This window comes from Oratosquilla oratoria, chromosome 27, assembly GCF_046742065.1.
Source record: "Oratosquilla oratoria isolate Oo_2021 chromosome 27, ASM4674206v1, whole genome shotgun sequence".
Classification (NCBI taxonomy): domain Eukaryota; kingdom Metazoa; phylum Arthropoda; class Malacostraca; order Stomatopoda; family Squillidae; genus Oratosquilla; species Oratosquilla oratoria.
Genome location: NC_134803.1, coordinates 19600420 through 19607919, shown reverse-complemented (window position 1 = coordinate 19607919; position 7500 = coordinate 19600420).

Below are 7500 nucleotides of genomic sequence, written 5' to 3'. Positions count from 1 at the left end.
GTTTCTGTATCTTGTGTTTTCACTGACCCACTGGGTCATTGTGTAATCCATGGTCATGTCTGGCAGTACATTGCCCCACACGTCATGTCCTCGTACTGTCATGTTGTCCCAACAAATTTCTTTGCAATTGAAGTCTCCCATAATTACTAGATTACCCTTACCCATTAGTATCTCATTTAGTGATTTTCTTGTATCTTCTAGCGTTTTTGTGTGTTCGTTTTCTTTCCAAGCATTCGTTCTTGGGGGCACATAGGTCACCACAAACTTTCTACTTTTCATATTCTTGCCTTCGACTTTTATCATGATCAGTTCGACATTACCTTTTCCCTCTGCAATTTTTTTCACGTTTAGGTCTTTCTTGGCCAAGAACATGATTCCCCCTCCCTGCTTTTTGTCCCTGTTTCTTATCCAGTAATTGTATAGCCCTTGTCCAATATCAATAGATGGTATTTCTCCTCTTAGTTTAGTCTCTACAATTCCCATTATGTCTCGTTTTTCTTCGAACAGATAATCATTGAGTTCGTTCAGACCTGAAATTAGTCCGTCAATGTTAGTATAGGCCACTTTTAATTTTCTTCCTTCTCCATTATCTTTTCTGTCCTTGGTTTTTTCGTTTTGATGTGCCACTGTTTCAATCTCATGTCGATTACTCTCCAATGGAATTCTTTGCATTCTGTCTCCGTTCTCAACAAGTTTTTTTTCCTTTGCTTCTTTTCTTAGTGACTTTTCTTTTTCTAATTCCTCAGTACTCATTTCTCTTTTTATCCATATCTTATTGTACTTTTCACTCTTTGCCAAATTGCCTACTTTTTCAAAGATGTCTTCTACTACCATCTGTGTGTGTGTGTGTGTGTGTGTGTGTGTGTGTGTGTGTGTGTGTGTGTGTGTGTGTGTGTGTGTGTGTGTGTGTGTGTGTGTGTGTGTGTGTGTGTGTGTGTGTGTGTGTGTGTGTGTGTGTGTGTGTGTGTGTGTGTGTGTGTGTGTGTGTGTGTGTGTGTGTGTGTGTGTGTGTCTTGTGTGTGTGTGTGTGTGTGTGTGTGTGTGTGTGTGTGTGTGTGTGTGTGTGTGTGTGTGTGTGTGTGTGTGTGTGTGTGTGTGTGTGTGTGTGTGTGTGTGTGTGTGTGTGTGTGATTCACCATGGTCTTGGATCACGTGTTGGACTCGTGATCGACAGTTACTTCCCTCCCAGAAGGGAGCTCAGAGATCCTACTGTATATGACCAATCTATGGGTAATGCTGTGATCTTACACGCACACACACCCAACTCCCCTCCCGGAGTAATGACTCGATGCGCAGCGATACTGAAATTATTTCGGTCCTGGGCGGAATTCGAACCCGAACCACCGTAGAATTCTACCACTGCGCCATTGAGCCGTGTGTGTGTGTGTGTGTGTGTGTGTGTGTGTGTGTGTGTGTGTGTGTGTGTGTGTGTGTGTGTGTGTGTGTGTGTGTGTGTGTGTGTGTGTGTGTGTGTGTGTGTGTGTGTGTGTGTGTGTGTGTGTGTGTGTACAACTGTATATATATATATATGTATATATACATATATATATATATATATATATACATATATATACATATACATATATATTCATATATATACATATATATACACATACATATATATACATATATATACACATATATACATATATATATATATATACATATATATACATATATATAAATATATATATACATATACATATATATACATATATACATATACATATATAAACATATACATATATATACATATATATACAAACATATATATATACATACATACATAAATATATATATATGGATATATATATATATACATATATATATACATATATATATACATATATATACATATATATGCATATATATACATATATATACATATATATATATATATATATATATATATATATATATATATGTATATATATATATATGATTGAAGGTGAAAGAAGTTGACGAGGAGAAATGAGGAGAATTTTACGCCTTAACGTTTCGACCCGCAGGGTCTTGATCACAAAGCTAACAACTCAAACGTAACCGGATATTTTATACACGGACGGGTCATCTTATGGGACGCTTTGGAGAGCTTGTTATTTTATCTGCGTATTCTTTTATTATTAATAAGCTTGTGGCTTTTGCTAAACATATAAATCCTTCTCTATGGTTAATGTTGTTATTAGTGTTGATATATGCTGCCTCAATTGTCTTCCTTTGTTTCTTGGATGATCCTTTATTTAATACAGTTGTGTTGTTCCAGTCTGGAAGGTGACCATGTTTATCCACATGTATTACTATGGAGTTAGATGTCCTATGGGCTTTTACGTCATTTTTATGTTCATTTATCCTTTTATTAAGTCCGCGACCAGATTCACCAAAATATGAAGAGGGACAGCTTTTACACGGGATTTTATAAACAACGCTGTTTTCGTTAGTGGGATTATTGTCGCTACGTGTTACCAAATGTCCTACTTTGCTACCTGACGTCCTGGCTATTTTGATGCCCGCTTTTAGGAGAAAAGTGTCTAGGTATGAATTAACATTAGAGTTTGGTACTGTGATATATCTGGTTTCATTATTACATTTATTATCATTCTTATTTTTATTTTCATCTTTACTTTTGTTAATTATTTCTTTGGCTTTCTTTTTCAACCTACATAAGAGACCTTTTGGATATTTGAGTTTGATGAAAGTCTCAGTAATATGTTGTAATTCAGGATCTAGAAATTCTTTACTGCATATACGAAATGCTCTGAGGAAGAAACCCATTATAATACCTGTTTTAGTTCTGTCAATATGTCCTGAGTAGAAGTGTATATAGTCTTCTTTATTGGTGGGTTTCCGGTATACTGAAAATTTCACATTTTTATCTATTCTATGGATAATTGTGTCTAAGAAAGGTAATTTTCCGTTATTTTCATTTTCTGCAGTAAATTGTATATTTTCATTTACATTATTTAATCTCCTGAGTTTGTTATTAATGTCTGTATCCTTAGGTGCAATTACGAGTATGTCATCAACATACCTAAACCATTTACTATTCCTACCCATTATAGTCATGTATTCTTCTGTTTCGAGTATTTCCATGTATAAATTTGCTAACACTGCAGAAAGGTGACTACCCATGGCGAGGCCAGAATGTTGTCTGTATTCAATATTATTAAAAGTGAAAGCGCCAAATCCTACACAAAGAGAAATTAATTCGAGATAATCTTTTTTGGGTACGGGTAGATCTTCATTTTTCAAATTATTTACTACTCGTTCAACAGCATTTAGAGCGCCTTTTATTGATACTCGAGTATACAAAGAGGTGACATCGTAGCTGGCTAGTTTTTTGTTATTGAAATCTAAAGCTTTTAATCTGTTAATTAGATCCGACGAATTTCGTAGATGTGCATCACTAATAGTTCCTAAAGTATTGGATAAAGGTTTAGCTAAACATTTGGCTAACTTATGAGGTGCACTATTGATTCCTGAAGTAATGGGGCGCATAGGAATTCCTGTTTTGTGGATCTTAGGCAGGCCGTGCATTCTTGGTGGTATAGATGCTTCTTCAAGTAAGTTTAATAGTTTTTTCCTTTCTCTGATTTCTTTAATATTTTTCTCGCTTTTGTTGTGAATTTTTCGCCTTCATTTTTTGCGTAACCATTATGTTTTTTCTCGTAAGTTTCACTGTCACTGAGTAAATCTAACATTTTATTATTGTAGTCTTGTTGGTTCATTACTATTATGCCTCCTCCTTTATCTGCACTTGTGATTATAATATTTTTGTCTTTATTTAGGCAAATTAAAGCATTGAGAAATCTTTTTGGAATGACACATTTGTTCTTGTTTGCTAAGGCTTGATAGCATGTGGTAATACCTTGAATAAAACCTTTGTCTACATCATCAATGCGGGTAATCCAGAATTAGTAACGAACCTTTCAGACAGACAACTCTCAGATACAGAAACTCAATTTCGTTAGGTATGAAATTCTATGTCGGAATTCACAAAAAGAAATTTAGTGAATATCTAAACAAAAACTATATATATATATATATATATATATATATATATATATATGTATATATATATATAAATATATATATATATATATATATATATAGATATATAGATATATATATATATATGCAGAAAAAAGACTGGGAAATAAGAAGCTTAGTCCGAATGTTTTCGTCTATTTAAGACATTATCAAGGAATACACACTGCCTAATATTCTCAAACAATTCAACATCAACTTGGTTTTCAAAAATAATAATACTATAAAAAGTAAGCTCATTAAAAATTCACCTGAAGTAAATGAGGGTTGTGTTTACTCTATTCCATGCCTTAAATGCAAAAAATTTTATATCGGCCAAACTGGTAAAGACTTAAAAACTAGGATAAATCAGCACAAATGTAGTGTAAGGAGTGGGCAAAGTTCCAGTGGCCTTTTTGTCCATTAAGAGACCACAATCATCCTATTGACTGGGATAATTCTAATGTAATAATTTCTTGTAGACCCTTATTAGAAAGAAACATGATTGAATCCAGTCATATTAAACAAACCTTTGACCATAATATCAATTTAAGTTTAGGATTATTTAAGCTTGATGATTTTGTTATTGATAAAATTGTAAGAACTTCTCCAAGTGCTACTAAGCCGGGGTGACGTAACGTCATGGACCAAACGTCCGTATATGTAAACATCGGCTCTACCTCATTGTGAAGCATCTTGTGTGTCCTTCCCATGTTCCTAGCTTGTCTTCTACTTTATGTATATATATCCACCTTTGTCTCTGTAACTGTGTATTCCTTGATAATGTCTTAAATAGACGAAAACGTTCGGACTAAGCTTCTTATTTCCCAGTGGTTTTTTCTGCATATTATTTTCACGTGTGCCTTGTGAATTACTGCAATATATATATATATATATATATATATATATATATATATATATATATATATATATATGTGTGTGTGTGTGTGTGTGTGTGTGTGTGTGTGTGTGTGTGTGTGTGTGTGTGTGTGTGTGTATGTGTGTGTGTGTGTGTGTGTGTGTGTGTGTTCGTAAGTGCGTGTGTTCGACTGCATATATATATATATATATATATATATATATATTTATATGTACATATACATACATATATACGACTATATATATATATATATATATGTACATATACATACATACATAAATACGACTATATATATATATATATGTATATATATATAGATAAATATATATATATGTGTATATATATATAACGTAGAAACCGCTGTTGGAGTAGAAAAGACTGGAAACGGGGAATCTATATATTTCGATTGCAAAATGCAATCCTCTTCAGTACTGAAGAGGATTGCAGTTTACATACATACATATACCAAGGCTTTTTCCCCCTTCCAAGGGAGGTAGCCAAAAAGGGAAAGGCATAAAAACACTCCCACCCATTTCATCCCTAAATACACTCCACACCCCTCCCACCCTTCCTCTCATCTGAGCACCTCCTGGATGACGGGTCATCCCTGCACCCTGCCCACCGCCCTGGGTCAGAAGCAGTGTCGCAAGACACAGTACATCCACAGCAAGGCCGCTTCATTTAATCGGCGACCCCCCCTCTCCGTCCCCCTTTGCATATAAGGAGAGGACGGGGAGAAATCCCTTCGGCTGCGTCAAAATTTACTCACACATACTACCCCCACCCCCCACCCCCCTGCCCATTCCTCCTCATGCAGTCACAACATCATCCATATACAACCATTCTCCACTCACCTCTGTCTTCCGTCCTCTCCCTTCCTTCCTCAACAGACATTCCCCTCTTCCCCAAAGCCCCCTTCACCCCATCCATCCACCTCATCCTAGGACGTCCCCTCATGTTCACTCCCTCCACATCTGCCTTCCATACCTCTTTTACTAGTCTTTCTTCACTCATTCTTTCCATGTGTCCAAACCATCCTAATATTCTTTCATCAACCCTCTCTCCCAAAACCTTTTTCACCCCTGTTCTCCTCCTCACCTCCTCATTTCTCACTCTATCTAGCCTAGTAACCCCCACCATACTTCTCAGACACCTCATCTCAAACACATTCAAACTCCTTCTCTCTTCTTCTCTTATGTTCCACGTTTCTGCCCCATACAGTGCTGTTGGCACAATCACTCCTTCATACAGTCTCCTCTTAGCATCCATTCCCAAATGTCTATTTCTCATTACACTCTTTAAACCACCAAGGCATTTACTCGCTTCTCTCAATCTACATTCTACCTCCACCTTCACTCCACCTTTTCCTGCTACACTTGCACCCAAGTATCTAAAACTATCCACTTCCTCCAGTCGCTCTCCCTTAATGTTCACTTCCAGTCTACTGCCACTTTCACCCCTTGTACATCTCATCACCTTACTTTTACCCACATTTATCTTTAGCTTTCTTCTATCACATACTCTCCCAAACTCTGCCACCAGCTTCCTCAATCCCTCCTCTGACCCTGCCACAGGCGCAGTGTCGTCCGCAAACAACAGCTGGCTCACCTCCCACTTTTCTCCATTTTCTTTAACCATCTCCAATCCCTGACTCACTACCCTAGCATTCACCTCTCGCACCACCCCATCCATGTATAAGTTGAACAGCCAGGGCGACATAACGCATCCTTGACGAAGTCCCACCTTTACTTCAAACCACTCACTCTCTCCATTTCCAATCCTAACACAAGCTCTACTACTCACATAAAAAACTCTTGACAGCTCCCAAAAGCTTTCCTCCTATCCCATAAATCTGCATAACCTCCCACAGTGCCTTTCTGTCTACCCTATCATAAGCCTTTTCCAGATCCATAAAAGCCCAAAAAACATCCTTCCCCTTTCCTATAGCTTTCTCACATATCTGTCTTACCACAAAGATCTGATCTACACAACCTCTACCCGTCCTAAATCCACACTGTTCCTCACCAATTACTCCTTCTGTTCCTCTCCTAATCCTCTCAATTAAGATCCTCCCATAAGCCTTCCCTACTACACTCAACAGGCTAATCCCTCTGAAATTACTACATTCACACTTGTCCCCTTTTCCCTTGTAAAGAGGAAATATACAGGCACTACTCCAGTCCTCCGGTACTCTACCCTCTCTCCAGCAAACATTAAATAATCTCACCAACCAGTCCACCATCACTGAACCTCCCTTTTTCAGACATTCTGCATGACATCCATCCAGACCAGTTGCCTTACCTGCTTTCATCATCTTTACAACTGCCTTCACCTCATCCTTCCTTATTTCTCCTCCATTCTCCTCACTCATCATTCTCATTTTCTTCGTAATTCCCACTGCAGCTATCTTTCCTTCCCTATCCTCCTTCACATTCAGCAACTCCCTAAAATATTCTGCCCATCTTCCCCTCACTGCCATCTCTTCCATTATCAACTCTCCATCTGTACCTTTTACCTTTTCTTCCCTACTTGATTCGCCTCCTCTTCCTCTCTTAATTTCTTTCCAAAACATCTTTTTATTACTTTCAAAATTTTCT